This window comes from Choloepus didactylus, chromosome 2 (genome assembly GCF_015220235.1).
Source record: "Choloepus didactylus isolate mChoDid1 chromosome 2, mChoDid1.pri, whole genome shotgun sequence".
Lineage (NCBI taxonomy): Eukaryota > Metazoa > Chordata > Mammalia > Pilosa > Megalonychidae > Choloepus > Choloepus didactylus.
In genome coordinates, this window is record NC_051308.1 from 66,413,159 (window position 1) to 66,428,501 (window position 15,343).

The window sequence follows — 15,343 nt, forward strand, 5'->3', positions numbered from 1 at the left end:
AATATAAGAAAATGTATGTGTTTGTGTGTGTGTGTGTGTGTGTGTGTGTGTATCACAACAAAGAAAGTCACATTAACATGATGTTCAATGATATTGGAGAATATTCAAGAGAATATTTATTCAATTTTAAAAGTCTACAGGGATCAAAGTTGCTATGGCATTTTGGGTGGCTGCCTTTGAATATAGAATGTGAATATAAGAGCCCAGAGTCCTCTTTTGATGTGCCAAGACTTTAGAAGTTTGATGGTTCCATTTTATGTTATTTTACAGCACATCTGTACCTGAGATTTTATATTTTGTATTTTCAGTAATTCTTAAAGATTATGTGAATTGACAGATGAAGTGTTTAAAACAATACCTAGAACAAAATAAGTAGTCAAAATACTTTAATTATAAGTGATTGTAAACTTAAACCCACTTGTCTTAAATCTAGACTCTCAATCTGAATTTGTTTAATGAGAGATTTAGTTATTAAGACACTCCTAAAGGAAATATGTTAAATTACATTCCACAGAAACTTGAACAGGCTGAGAATTTACTTTCTTCCCTTGGGCAAAGGGGATTAATCTAGACCTGAGCATGATCAAGAGAGAGCTGAGACAAGTGAGGTTTGGCAGTCATGCCAGTGTCAGAGAAAAAGATGAGCACAAGAAAAAACAGATTTTTAGGTAAGGAATAGAACTGGTGATTGGACATGTTAGTTAAGGTAATTCTCAAGGTTGTAATAGATAAAAGCCTGAAATCACAATAGCTTAATAAAATGGAAATCTGGTTATTTCTTACTTAAAGTCTAATTTCAGGTTCAGCTAACCCTGTATTGTTAGCATCCACCCTGAAAATGTGGAAGGGAGTGGATCACTGCTTGGGGTTTGTTCATGTGTCTGGCCTGGACAGACGATATATCAGGTTTGCCCACATCCATTGAATAAATCCATATTTCCTGAGCATAGCTACCTGCAAGGGAGGCTAAGAGATGTTGACTGGCTACATGCTCATGAAGAAAGGGAACTAGGTTTGTTTCAAAGTTCGTCAGTGTTGGCCAAAGAACTCCAGGAGCTACTTATATCAGAATCAATACAGAGGCACTATCATCATTCTTGATGGTTTCAATACTTTGGAACATAACCACAAAACAAAGAACACAATGTTCAGACTATGGGTAGAAAGGTTATGAGATAAAAGATTATTTAGAGTAGGTCTCTAAACAAGTAGTACATCAATAAATCAGGAAACAAATGCAAAAACCTACTTTTGGGGAAAAGGAAAACAAAAAAAAATTTGAGAGAATTTGAGCTCAAAGGCAAGCAGTTCTCAAGGCTCATCTCAAATGGGTTGGCTAAATGGCTTCAACTGATAGCCCCAATTCTATATTCCACTAACTGGTGATTTCCATGATCAGGGCATATCAGTGACTAGACAGGGATGATTGTAAATCTGAAAACACCTTATTACATGTAGCTAATCAAGAGCAGATGTCATTCATTGACAAAACAGTTACAGGAATTCTGCTGACTCAAATATGCCTTCATTTATTAAGTTAGGACAGTGCACCAAGCAATAGAAGGGGGGTGGGGCAGAAAGAGAGAGAGAATGAGATTTTATTTCTAGAGCAGTTTTAGGTTTATTGAAAAATCACTCTGAGTAGAGAGTTCCTATTAAACACTCTTCCACCCCCACCCCCATGTGCAGTTTATCCTACTGTTAATATCTTGCATTAGTGTGGTACATTTGTTACAATTGATGAACCATTGTTGATACCTACCATTAACTAAAGTTCATAGTTTACATTAGGGTTCACTGTTTGTGTTGTCCAATTCTATGGATTTTGATAAATGTATAATGTCATGTATTCACAATTATGGTATACATACATAAGAATTTCACTGCCCTAGAAATGCCTCATGCATCATCTGTTCATCTCTCTATCCCTTCTCCCTAATCCCAGGCAACCACTGATCTGTTCACTCTTTCTGTTGTTTTGCTTTTTGCAGAATGTTATATAGTTAGAATGATACAGTATTTAGCCTCTTCAGACTAGCTTCTTCTCAGTTAACAATATGCACATGTTCCTTATCTTTTCATGTCTTGGTAGCACTTTTTTTTTTTACCTCTAAATAATATTCTATCGTATGGATGGATGTACTACAGTTTGTTTATTCATTCACTATTGAAGGGAATTCCAGATTTTAGCAGTTATGAATACAGCTGCTATAAACATTTGTATGCAGATTTTTGCAGGAACAAATGTTTTCGACTCATTTGAGAGTAAATTAGGAGTGCAATTGCTGGATCATATGGTTTGCTATGTTTAGATTTGTAAAAAAATTGCCAAGCTGTCTTCTAGAGTGCTTATACCATTTTGTATTTTCACCAGCAATGAATGAGAGTTCCTGTTGGTTCACATCCTTACAGCATTTGGTGTTAATATTTTGTATTTTAGCCATTCTAAATAGGAATCTAGTAGTACATCATCATTGTTCTAATTTGCAATATCCTAATGACAAAATGATGTTGAGCATCTTTTCATACACTTATTTACCATCTATATGTGCTCTTTGGTGAGTTGCCTGATCAGATCTTTTGTCCTTTTGTTAATTGGGTTTTCTGTGTTTCTATTGTTGAGTTTTAATTTTTTAAGATTTTGGATACAAATTCTTTGTTGTACAAATATTTTCTCCCTATATGTGGCTTGCTTTTTCATTTTATTAAAATTGTTTCTCAAAGAAAATATTTTTTAATTTTAATAAAGTCCAACTTATCAGTATTTTCTTTCATGAATCATGCTTTTTGTTGTTGTATGTACAAAGTTATTACCAAACCCAAGGCCTTGTAGAATTTCTCCTATATTATCTTTAGAAGTTGTATGGTTTTCCATATCACACAAGATCCATGATCCATTTTGAGTTAATATTGTGGAAGGTGTAAAGTCTGTGTCTAGATTTTTTTTCTTTTTTGGCATTTGGATGTCCAACTCTTCCAATACCATTTGTGGAAAAGTCTATCCTTTCTCCATTGAGCTGCCTTTGTTCCCTTGTCAGCCATCTTGACTATATTTGTGTGCGCGTAATTTTCAAAAAATAAATGGAGGTCCATATTTCTGGAGCTAAAACAGCATGAGGGATTGTGGTTACAGTTCAGACTGGACATAAACAAAGGGAGAATATCTGCAGGATATTACGGATCATTTAAAAATTGTGAACACTCTCTGAAAGGAAAAATGATGCCATATTTGTGCTTAATAAATGAGTTCAATAATTTATTTTGAATTTTAAAATAGTAACCATTTAGTTCCACTTTAAAAATTGTTAACATTTGTGAAGAATTGGGTGGAGAGACCAAAAAAGAATCATACCAACCAGGGAAGAAATGATGATAGTGTGTACTTCCATAGTGACAGAGGGAATGGGGAGAATGAGAGACATAAAAGAGATATGGAATAGATCACATTTAGAGATGTATTGGAAATTAGATTTAGAAAGCAGGTAGGTTTAGAAAAAAAAAGGCTGTATTTTTTCTCTTGGCGTAAACAAAACTAGTAGAACTATGTGTTGAGATAGGGATGACTAATAAAGAAGCAAATTTAGGAAAGAGATGTTTTTATATAATGTATGAATGTGAATCAGAGATGCCCAAGAACTATCCAACTTAAGATGTCTGGTGACAAGTCAGATAGTTAAGTCTGGAAGTGAGAAGATTGATCAAGAGTAGATGGCAACTGGAGCCATGAGAAAGACAACAGATTACTGAGGAACTTCACCGAATAATGATTGTGTAAGGAGTAGAAGGAAGCAAGGGAAATTAAAGGATATTAGCTTAAGACAATGAGGGAATTCAGGAAATTTTATTGGCATCTCATTCAATAAAATTTACTTAGGAAAGAAGAAAAATGAGTGCAGTTATTTTCAGCTTGTTCACCTAGTAGAAGGAAGTTAAAGGAATTCTCTGTTCTAATGTTTTTCTCCCTGCCTTTTCTTTTTCTTTAATTTTAAATGGATGAGAATGTCAACAGCTGAAAGTGGAGGGAGAATAAGGATGTTAGATGTGTGATTAGATAAGAGAAGATTAAAAATATAACAGAGAAAACCAGTGTATTGGTCTAGGATTGAGGTTTTGCCTTGTACAGATAGTGAGAGAATAAAGGGCAAGTGAAATTTAGTAGATCTTCAAAAGAATGCATTCAGGTTTACCATGGATTCTAAACTTAATGAGATCAAGGGGGCCTTATGAACAAGAAAAAATGGACTACATTGCAAAGGAAAGTAGTCTTGGGACTGGTTGAACCTGAAGGCTGGATGGATAAAATGTTCTCAGGGAGTGTGACTTCTGACTTAGAGACAACAGAGTTTAAACAGTTTTGATGGGTGGTAAAGTTTAGGATGTGGCCGTGAGAATGGTAACTGATAAAAACTGGAGAAGAGGATTGTGCCAGTTTAGATATGTTATTTCTCCCCAAAAGCCACGTTTTAATCCAATCTTGTGGGATATTTGGATTAGGTTGTTTCCATGGATATATGACTCACCCAATCTAAACATAGGTAACACCTTTGTTCAGATTATTTACATGGAGGTGTGGCCCCACCATTCAGCATCCGTCTTAATTAAATCACTTGAGTCCTATAAGAGCTCACAGATAGAAGGAACTCAGTGCTGCAGCTGAGAGAGACTTCAGAGAGACACTTGGGAGTTGACTGCTTTGGAGATGCTAGCTCAGAGTTTTTTCCAGAGAAGCTAAGAGATTCAAGCCCGGAGATGTTTTGGAAAAAGCTATTTTGAAACCAGAAACCTGGGGCAGATGTCAGCGGCCTTCCCAGCTGACAGAGGTGTTCTGGATGACATCGGCCATTCTTCAGTGTAGGTACTTTCTTGTTGATACCTTAGTTGGACACTTTTGTCACTGTAGAACTGCGAATTTGTAGCCAAATAAACCCCCTTTATAGAAGCCAATCCATTTCTGGTATTTTGCATACTGGCAGCATTAGCAAACCAGGACAAGGATATTTGAATATTTGAAACTCATCAGGGGATCTGTGATTAGAGATCTGTGAGGACAGGTTATTATACAGGTGGCCAGCATGGGTATTGAATTCACCCAGCCTGAAGGCAAAAACTGCATCACAGAGAAAGACTATGAATCGAGGACCAGACTTCAGTGAATGAAAAGGTGTGTTTGGTAAGCTTATTAAATACAGCAATGAAGAGTGCTAGAAACTGCAGTAGGCAGATCAGATGAACTAAAAGGGAGACTATTTTAAATAGTGAGATGATTACTGTCTGAGGTAGAGTTAATGAGTAAAAAGTATACTTCCCTTCAAATAGAGGATCAGCAAGAATAAACATTCTACATCTAAGAGAACTTCAGAGTATGTTGTAGCCTCAGGGGTGGATCAGGATTTTTAAAACATGAAAATATGGATAATGTTCAGTGAATAGGTTCATGAACAGGAAACTTTTTTTTAATTAAGTGGCAATTTTGGTACTCATAATGTAAGGAGCTGAAAGTGACACTAGAATTTGTAGTTTGGTACAAGGGAAATGGAGGGAAGAGCCTTTGAAAAGGGTTTCTATTTTGGATGTTTACTTAGAAAAAGCCAAGATTTAGTCAATTCTGACGTTTTGTTGGAGGTAAGTGGGCTTTATAGTCACTATTGAAAGAATGTAAATGACATATTCCTTTTTATAGACTAAAATGTTTTGTTTCTATGTTTAGTCTACATCCGTTTTTGATGTAATATATTCTCCCATTTGCAAGTCTCAGATATCCTAACATATGGAAAGCATGTATAAAATATCACACAACCGAAGTTATAATAGGAAAGAACAAGGGAGGCCCATAATACTTATTCTACAGAAAGGTTTACATTTATGCTGTTCATCATTTTCATCCTGGTTAAAAAAATTTTTATTCAAGATTTTTTCAAATATCAAATTTTAAAAGTTATGATTTTTTTTTCTTTTCCTGTCATTTATTTATATAAGAATGGAAATAAAATGGTATATCAAATTTATAAATTTTATATTTTGCTATAAAAAATAGCTAATTCAAAGAAAAAGGGGTACTTAAATATTTTATCTTCAACTTTCAAATTATTCAAAATCTATCTTGAAACTTTTGACATGATAAATCTGTATATTCTTTGATCCTGATCCCTAAGATTAAAAAAATAAGCCACAGAATGCTCTTTAAAATATATATATATATATATACACACATTATATATTTCAGAATAAAATATAAAGCCAGAGGGGAGAAAAAGAACTAAGAGAACTGACAAGTATCAGTCAAAAACAAGGCAGAAGGGGAAAAGGAAAGTGTGGTGTTAGGGGACTGCTGTGTTTAATAGTGTCATATGTCACTGTCAGGTCAATAAGAACTGAAATGTTTGTCAAATTTATAAGAAAGAAGTATTGGAGATCTTGGCAAAAGCATTTTATGTGCAGTTGTAAGTTAATACATGGTTTGGAGGTGAAAAAAAGATGAAGCAAATGGAGAGTGGAAATATGGCTGAAAGGGGAAAGATAGGTGGTAGCTCCTGTGTTAATTCTTACCCAGGCTCACATGTACAGGTTCTCAAAAGTATGCTGCCTTCACATTCTCATATGGAAGATAATGTGGTAAAGAGAATTCAAGCAAAGACAACTTTCTATTACAGTTAATTTATTCAGCTGATGTTTATTGAATTCCTCATTGTTCTAGGTACTGTCCAAGGTTCTGGGGATTCATAAGTGATTTAAACAAAACCCCTGTGAACAAAGTTCCTGTTCTCATAGAGCTTACATTGTGGTGTGGGGGATACAAGCAATAATTATATAAAACATATACCAATATGCCAATTTATGATATGTGCTGTGAAAACTAATGAAGTAATATAAGGGAATAGAAAAGATGGTATATTACTTCTTTGAGAATGAGAGATATCCTACGAAAAGCTTTAGCAAGGGCTGAAAGAAGATAAAGCATGAGTCATGCAGATATCTGGAGGGAGAAAATTTTAGGCAATGCTAAGGCCCTAGGCTGTAAACATCTTGGGTGTGAGGGAGAAACAAGATCCCTTGGAATTAGCAGAGGTCCATGCTTTCAAGAACTTGTGGGCCATTTTAAGGACTTTGGATTTTATTCTGAGTGAGATATGAAGCCATTATACTTTGGCTCAAAGTACTGTACTGTATTCAGCAGAAGTGTGGCATTTGTAGATGTTTTAGAATAGGATATATTATGGCCTCTGTGTTAAAGAGTAATTGTGGGGTCGCAAACATAGATGCAGGGAGACCTGATAGGTCACTTTCAGGAACTATTCCGGGCAGGCATGGCAAAATGGGAACTGATCAGATGAGATATTTTGAAGGAAGTGTGGAGAGTTTGAATGAGATGTGAGAGAGAAGAAACATTAGCGAGGTCAAGTTTTGTTGTTTGGGTGGTGGCTGCTGTTAGTTTGTTTTTGCCTAAGCAAAAAGAAATGACTTGCCATTTGTTGCCATTACTAACACTGAGATAAACATGTTTGAAGTGGAAAATTAAGAATTTGGCACAACTTATTTATATGCACATTTATGGAAATATTGGGGTCCATTATTCACGTATTAGTGTCTTGGAATGGGATACTAAATTCTGTGTAAAAAAGATTTTTATATATATATTCAAAGGTCTGAATTATTGGAAATTACTGACTTTATGAAAAATCATTTTAATAAACTGATAAGCCTGATGGAACAATACCTCTCTTTAGGAAATAGAAATAATTTTAACTATTTACAAAAGGCTTGAGATGAGAACTGGATTTCCAAAAATTATGCTGGAGAATATTGAGTTAAAGATAATATTTGTTGCATTCATTAAAGCTTTACAAAAACATAAATAAATAAATAAATAAATAAATAAATAAATAAATAAAACCCAGACACCATCTTCTCCATAAAGTTTTCCTGATTGCCCCCATTGGAAAAGACCTCCGATCTGCCCTACATGGACCCAAATGCTCATTATTAACACTCCCCTCATGGTCTCTTTGCTTGGCATTGTACTTTTACCTGTCTTTATGTTATGTCCTCTGTGATATTCAAGATTGTTGAAAGCAGGGACTACATCTTACTCTTCTTTCTCTCTCTTCAAAAGTCTGCCACAAGGATCTAAGATGGAGGCATAGAGAGGAGTGGAAGCTAAGTAGTCCCCCTGGAACAACTAACAAAAACCAGAAACAACTAGTAAATAATCCGGAATAACTGCAAGGGGACAAATGTGACCGTCCACTTCCTCCTCTTTTGTGGAAGAAACGTCCTTATATAGAGAGTGGCGATGGTGCTCAATACATAAATACGTGACTATACAGGGAACCAACGACTGTTTACTTAGGATGGAATGTATCGTGTTTGAACAAAACCATCTTAAAAGAAATGGGTTGATGAAGAAAACTTGAGGGCACCATATTGAGTGAAATAAGTCACACATAAAGTCAAATATTGCTGGGTCTCACTGATATGAACTAAGTATAATATGTAAACTCATAGACATGAAATATAAGCTACCAGGATACAGAATAAGGCTAAAGAATAGGGAGCGGTTGCTTATTATGAGCAGAATGTTCAACTAGGGTGAACTGAAATGTTTGGAAATGGACAGGGGTGATGGTAGCATGTTGTGAGAATAACTAACAGTGCTAAAAGGTGTGTGAAGGTGGTGGAAAGGGGAAGCTCAGAGTCACGCATGTCACCAGAAGGAAAGCTGGAGGTTAAAAGATGGGAATGTATAAAACAGTGAATCTTGTGGTGGACAATGTCCGTGATTAACTGTACAAATATTAGAAATCTCTCTCATGAACTAGAACAAATGAATGTCACTATAACTAGACGTTAATAATAGAGAGGCATATAGAGAAAAAATATATCCCTATTGCAAACTATATACTACAATTAGTAGTATTTTAACATTCTTTCATCAACAGTAACAAATGTACTATACCAAAACTATGAATCAGTAATGGAGGGGGGTGGGGGCATGGTTAGGGGCATGGGAGGAGGTGAGTTTCCTTTTTTTTGTCTTTGTTTCTTTTCTAGGGTAATGAAAATGTTCTAAAAATTGAAAAAAAAATAAGTGTCTTGATGGATGCACAGCTGTATGGCGGTGCTGTGGGCAATTGATTGCACACTTTGGATCTTTGGATAGTTGTATGGTATCTGAACAACCTCAATAAAAAAAATGAAAAAAAAAAAAGTCTGCCACAGCAATCCTTTACCACTTAACTTATCCTGTGACATTGGGTAAAGTACCTTACCTCTTTGAGCCTTGGTTAAAAATAATAATAAAAATTAAAAAAAAATAAAAACCTTACCATGGAATGGCTAGGGAAGATATGGATTATACTCCATGCTTGTATACCTGCAACAGAATGGAGAAGCATCAGTGGAAGGGGAGTAAGAATTTGAATCAATCATCACAAGAAAACATATTATGCATTTTATTGCTTACAAAAGATTTCATGTGAATTAATTCAAAATTATTTTTGAAAACCTAGAAAATCAATTTCTATCAGTATCAGAAAATGCAAATATGCATCCTCATTGTTAAGAGGGAAAAAAGGATTGCCATTCCTATAGTTTATGCATTCATTTAGTATCCCAGCTGATGATATAGATATAGACAATATTTTTTCAGTTAATTAACCTGAAAAGAAAAAAGACTAGATGCTTTTAACTCAGTTGTTTAAACAAAGCCACATGGACTATTGAGATTTATACTTATTCTTTTATTAGAAAACAACCTCCATGTTGATTACTATATTTATCTGAAACTGTATTTGTGGCCTCCATTAAATATAAATCATTTTAAGAGCCCCACACTTTGTCACCCTCTGAAGAATGAGCACATTTTATTAATCCACAAGAGAAAATATTTTATGTAAGGACAGACAAAACCAACATTAAATTAATTGAATAGCTTTTAGTGGAAGTAGCTGTCTTCAGAGTGCTTGCTATATGATCACAGCAAGAAAACAAAACTAAAAGAAAAGAGCTAATGAAATAATTACTTTATATAACAACTGATGTGTATCATGATAGAATTTTATAAGAGCTTTTATAAAATTCAATGGAAAATAATACAAGTGACTAGTTATAAATTTTAGCTTCCTTCAAATATACAATAAAATATTAAAATAAATATGCTTAAATTGAAAATATACTCCTGAATTTTTGTATTTGCAAAATATTCATATTGATCAAAATATGGAGGAATAAAATTTAGATTTTTATAAGACTGTGTATAGATTAATCTCTCAACAAAACAAAATCTAAATCTATTTTTATAATAAAATATACTTAAAGTTCTAATTAATATAGGTGGTGATTCTTAAATGTGTGGATTTAATTATAAATTATCTGCCTACAAATGAAATAAATTTTTATATCTTATTCTGTTATAAGAACAACTCTTTCAGGGAAACTAAACCTAATTCATAAAGCAGTTGACAGTTTTGGTTTTTAATTGTGTTTAAAAGAACAAAAAGGAAGTAAAAAGAACATCACAAATTACACCTAATTCTCACTAAGGAAAAAAATCTCAGAAGACTAAAAGCTTTTATTATAAACATTAAATAGTTATTTTTCTATAAAAATGATCACTGAAGTAATAATATCTTGTGCTTCTAATACCTGATAATTACAGGATGAAGAATTTGCTGAAATATGTGTTTAAAAACCAATGTTTGGCATTTAGATTTCTACCTTTTTATACACAAAAAATCAAATATGGGATAGAGGGTCACTGGAAAAATCTAGACTATTGCTTGTAAATGAGAATAGGCCAAACTGTAGTAAAGTAAATAAATAAATAAAAATTAAAAGATGCTCCAAATTACATGAAACAAACATGAGATTGCTCTGTTACATAAAAGGACAGATGTAGGTATGTAGTTCAGGTAGTTCAGGGCAGGTAGCAGCTTAGCTACACAGTGCCAGCCTTGGCCCTTTTATTGTTTTTGCTATCAACACTAAGTTGTAGTTCTCTGTTTAATAAGTTTAGAGTCTCCATGTCTGTGGTTCAGCCATGGAAGCAGAAAGAAAGTAAAAGCAGTGAACATCCAAACATTTTAAAGGCATGATGAAGAAACTATGCATATTTGATTCTTTTCACATACCTTTCATAAGAAAGTGATCATGTGATCATTTAGCCCCATTTTTTCTTTCTTTGTGTCTAGTAACCTGCTACACTTTAAAGGGGATTATATTGTAAATGAGGAAAGGAAGCAGTGGATGAAGAATAGAGGAAAATTGAGAGTATCTGCCAATTTGCATTATTTTTTTTTCATTTACAAAACATAACATTCCTTAGATATTTATATATAGGAAGAACTGTGGCACATGTGAAAATTTATTACACATTTAACTAAAATGAATATTTAAGGAAAACAATTATATATCAAAATTCCAATTGAATATGTTAATACGAAATACCTTTTTAGAATATATAAATTTCTGATGGATGATTATTTATCAAAATTAAAGAAAAGCACCATAATTAGGGGATCATATTTCCTGTAAGTATTCTTTTATCCATTAATGCTTTACCTCAATAAAAGAAACAGTACATGAAGAATAAACCACTTGTTATAGAGTCATTATGGAAATCAAAACAAAAGATCCTAGACACTTCAAAACATGATCACCTAAGTTGGAAATAAATGAAATTTAGAAGCTAGGTGCATAAAAGAAAAATAAGGAAACATATCATCTACAAACACACACATTTTTGAAAGATAGATTGTTTCCAGGGAATCTAATTTATAATCTATTCACTAAAATAGATCTCAAACTTTTTGTGGATTGCCACTATCATCTTTGAAATGTGTTCTTATTCAGAAGGAAGAGGAAGAGTTTAGATGTTTCTTGCAAGAAAACATTTGTGTTTGTGTTCTTTTCTTTGGGCAAGATAATACAATTCCAAAGAATGACCCTCCTCTCATTCTCTCTCTCTCTCTCTCTTTCCCTCCCTCTCTCTCTTTCTATGCATATATTTATGTGTGTGTGTGTGTGTGTGTGCAATATTATCATTAAAATATATTTATCTATATTATCATATATATATATCTGTAATCTTGTAATAGTATCATTAAATCTACTTAATCCAGGAGCTATGTGGCATGTGGGTAAGGGAGAGGTGTTCAGGCTGAAGGTGAAGAATACACTAATATATTTAGGTGGGAAGATACATGGCACATTCAAGGGCTAAACAAGTTCATTGTGGTCAAACTACAGAGAGTGAGTAGTGTAATGTGGAACGAGGATGAAGTCTGTATTTGTTATATGATAAGTAGAGTACTAAAAGAATATTTGAAAATAGAGTGTAATAATTTACCTATGTACATATTGAATACCAGTGCAATATTGAGAGAGTGCTAATAATCAAATAATGGAGATAAAGTGAAATACAAATAAAATTTAAAGGATGAAGAAAATCCAGGACAAATAGAAAGTGAATAACAAGATAGCAGATCCAAATCTAACCATATTGATAATCCTAATAAATGAAAATGATTTAAGCTCTCAAAGGCAGAGAATATCAATCTACTTAAGTAAGCAAAACTCATCTATAATGTTGTCAATAAGAAAAACACTATAAATAAAAAGAAACATATATTAAAGGTAAAATGATGGTAAATATATATGCTATGCAAAAATAATCATAAATAAACTAGAGTGGCTACATTAATATAGGACAAAGTGAATTCAGGGCAAGGAATATTGTCAGAAACATAGAGAGACAATTCATAATGATTTAGAAGTCAAATCTTCAAGAAGACATAGCAGTTCTCAGTATGTTTGCATACTGAGATATATAACAGAGCTTCAAGACATCTAAGGCAAATTCTAAGGGAACTGAAAAGATAGACAAATGCACTATTATAGCTGTGGGTTCAGTATTCCTCAAATATCTATCTATTTATCTATCTATCCATCTATCTATGCACAAATTAATAATAAGAAAACAAATGGTCCAAACAAAATAGTTAAAATATACTCAAATAGACACCTAACAAAAGAAGATATATAAGATATATGAATGGCCAATCAGCACATGCAAACAAATTGAATCATTAATTATAAGAAAAATAAAATATAAACTACAATGTGATACTGTCCCTTAGCCACTAACTTGGCTAAAATTAGAAAAGATTGAGAACACCAATTGTTAGTAAGGGTGAGGAGAAATTAGAATACTTCTCCACTGCTATAGGAAATGCTGTATGATATGACCATTTGTAAGACACTTTGGCAGTTTCTTATAGATTTAAATATACTTCAAAGATGACCATCAATTCCACACATATATATTTACCCAAGAAAAATAAAAAATATATATCCATCAAAATGTTCACAAAATTTTAATTCAAAAATATTAGGAAAACAAAACAAAACAAAACTGGAAACAGCCCAAATATCCATCAACAGGTGGATAGATAAACTGGTATATCCATATAATCAACACACAGAATAAAAAAAGATATATACTACAGCATGAATGGATTTCAAAACTGTTAAGAGAAAGAATACAATCACAAAATTGTACACATTATATAATTTCATTCATGTGAAATGCTAAAATAGGCAAAGAAGTTGATAAGAGAGAGGAGAGGAGGAGGAAAAGGAGACAGGCCACTCTAAAACTTGCTGTTTAGAAAGTAAACCCTAGGTATATTAATTTTCTTATTCCCCTGATACTAACTACACAATACATACTTGACTGCAAAAAGATGATTATTGCATAAATAGCCTCTTCTCTGAGATGAATGTCTTTTATTATACTTAACAATAGCATCCTCTCATGACCCTAAATATAGAAAATCATTTGCTGCTCTATGGATTTTACTGTACATTGTTGCATCTAAATGCAGTGAAGTACAAAAGAAAATTCCAATGTCTAAGAATTGGTCATACACAATAAACATATAAAAATAATCACTTAAGATACTATTCATATTTTACAGAGTCCTTGTAGATGGCAAAAACAAAAGCTTAAATTTAATGTCTTCAAGAAAATTATTCCTTTCTTTTTAACAAAACTGTTGGGTTATTAATTTTCTCAGGAGGAGTTTTCAGCCTTCTATCATATAATTCTTTGACGTGATTCTACACAAGGCACATTTTCCCAGAAAAACAATGCTCTTTGCAACCTGGAATTTTATTGGAAATATCATGATTAGTTGCATCATTTATTACTGAAATATATCTTAACAGCACTTTCAATAGCAATATTCCATTTTATTTTCATATTTTGAATTTTTTCTTTCTACTGAACAGGTATCTTGATTCAACATTTTCACTATGACTATTTGTTCATGCCTTAAATTTTTAGACATCTGTAAAATATAGGTGAAATTAGGTTTGAATACAGTGAATGATGTAGGTCTAAAAAGAACATGGACTGCTATCTTAAAGGGTTGGATTTACCCAGTCTTTTCATTGTTCTAAGATCCTGTACTAAAAGGGATTGATCTTAAAATTTGGACATAATTTTAAAAAAAGTATCCCATGAACTAAGCCTTATTGATTTGTTATGTTATTCAAATGAACACAGAATATGTTAGTTTGTGAAACTTTATCTGTGGGCTAATTGTGTGGGCTTTATCTGTGGCCTAACAAACAAGAGCCATATATACTATTCACCCCAAAAACCATTCATCATTACTGTGCAACTAAAACAAATATACCATAAAAAAACTGAAATGAGTCCTGTATTAGTTAGGGTTCTCCTTGGAAACAGAATCAATGAGAGATGTCTCTTATTATCAAATTGTAAAAGTGACTCACGCAACTGCGGGAGCGCACGAGTCCAAATTCTGCAGAGCCATCAACAAGCTGTCAACTCCAAGGAAGACGTCTGACGAACTCCTCGGGAAACGAACCGACAACTTTGACGAACTCCTCAGGAAACAAACCGGCAACTTTGACAAACTCCTCAGGAAACGAACTGGCAACTTCGACAAGCTCCCCAGGAAAAGCTTCACTGAGCAGCTGAAGAAGAAGTGAAGGTTCTCTAACCGTCCGGCTTATAAGCCTCCAACTGATCACCCGGACCAAATCCAGCCAATTGCATTCTGTCACTGTGGAAGCACGCCCCTTGATGAGTCATCGGTCAGCTGCAGTCAATTGACTGATGATCTGACAAACCAGCCCGTTGGTTTATTAACTAGCCTCAAATAGCCTTACAGCAATTGTCAGGCCAGTGCCCACTTGACCAGACAGCTAGGCCACCTAGCCAAGTTGACACATGAACCCAACCATCACAGTCCACCCCTTGTCAACTTGGCAGTTGTACACATCACCTAAAACCATATCATCATAGTCCTCGTTTCTG